Here is a 1,774-nt window from a genome sequence, read left to right on the forward strand (position 1 = left end):
AAAAAAAAAAAAAAAACTATTGGGGATGGAGCTTAGTGAGAAGGTGCTGGGTTCAATCCCCCAGGACAAAATAAAAAAGACAGGGCCGGGGAAATAGCTCAGTGGCACAAGTGCCTGCCTGGCAAGCGCTAAGTCCTGAGTTTGGTCCCTGATACAAAAAAAGAAAGGTAAATTAAATTATTGAATCCTGGTAAAGTCAGAATAACAATTAACAAGGACCTGTGAGGGGCGAGGGAGATAGCTCAGCGGGCTAAGTGTCTGCCTGGAAAGCATGAGGACCTGGGTTTGATCCCTAGAACTCCTGGTGTGCTGTGTGGGTCACTGAAACTGGACATGGTGGCACGCACCTGTAATCCCAGCCCTGGGAAGGCTGAAACAGGAGAAACACTATGAGTCCAAGCTGCATAGCAAGACCCTGTACCAAATATAAATACCCGGTTCTGCCAATAATAATAAATAAATAAGTTTTTTAAAAAACCCAATGACCTGTGGATTGGGGACATGACAATGTGCAGGTCCCTTAAACACTGTGGGATGCACCTCACACAGGACAGAGCTGTGTTATACTAATGTACACCCCCAAAATAAAAGTCAATACGTTTATCAGAGTTATGTTAATCTCAAAGGAAGCCATAAGGAGCTCCCCAATGTGGCTCGGTTTCCTACTATCCTGTGATATCTTTGTATGTCTTGAACCAAAATTGTTCCGATATTTGGTTTTGCTTTAAGCCCCAGAAATGAGCTTAACATGTCGTCAAATTCAGCAAACAGGGGCCGGGGAGAAAGCTCAGTGGAATAAGCACTTTCCTGGCAAGCACAAGGGCCTGAGTTCAATTCCCGGTTCCACCAAAAAAAAAAAAAAAAAATTCAGCAAACATTTTCTTAAACTCGGATTCAATTCATCCTCCGAAAGAATCCATCATCTTGTGGCCAGACCAATGGTGTACGTCTGTAATCCCAGGCTCTGGAAGCTGAGGCAGAAGGATCGCTGAGAGTTCGAGGCCAGCCTGGTCTACATGAGTTCAAGGTCAGCCTACACTGCACTGCATATGAGACCCTGCCCAAGAGCAAAAAGAATCCATCCTGCTGGGTTTCTCAGCTGAGGCAGCAGGAAAGCCTGGCAGTCTGCCCCTGGCTCTCTAGGCTTTGCAGCTCAGCCAGCGGAGGATTGGAATCCAGGCCTGGCCTGGCCCCATTTGCATCCTGCCCACAGTCCCTGCTAATTGCAGCTGATCAGCCGGACTTTGGAATTTGCATGGGAGGGTTGCAGGGCACCAGGGACTCCTTGATGGAACAGGTCAGATAACAACGTGCTGCACGTGGCCTTGACCTTTGACATCCCCAAGCACCCCACTTCCACCCCCTCCACTCCTCTCTGGGCCCCAGAGCCCAGCGCTCACCCTGGCTTCTCTCCGTTCCTGACTCATCTGGCTGAGGCTCAACTTTTCTGTACCCATCCCCAGGGCACCAGGCGGGTAGCCTCGGCGGTCCTCAGCTGCCCCCATCCTGGGAGGCGGTCAGGGTGCAGAGAACCTGAGGACTCAGCCTCCTCCTCCCTCCTTCGAGCCCTGGGCCCAGGAAAGCAGTCTTTGTGCTCTGTCCCAGATGCAGCCACAAACTGCGTACAGCCAGCTAGCATAGGCCGAGGCCATGGGGAGCTGCAGGTTTAACTTTTGAAAGTGTTACACAAGGGGCTGGGGAGATGGCTCAGTAGGATAAGCGCTTGACTGGCAAGCACAACGATCTGAGTTCAATCCCCGGTTCCGCAAAAAAA

This window comes from Octodon degus, unplaced genomic scaffold (genome assembly GCF_000260255.1).
Source record: "Octodon degus isolate 3935 unplaced genomic scaffold, OctDeg1.0 scaffold00005, whole genome shotgun sequence".
NCBI lineage: Eukaryota > Metazoa > Chordata > Mammalia > Rodentia > Octodontidae > Octodon > Octodon degus.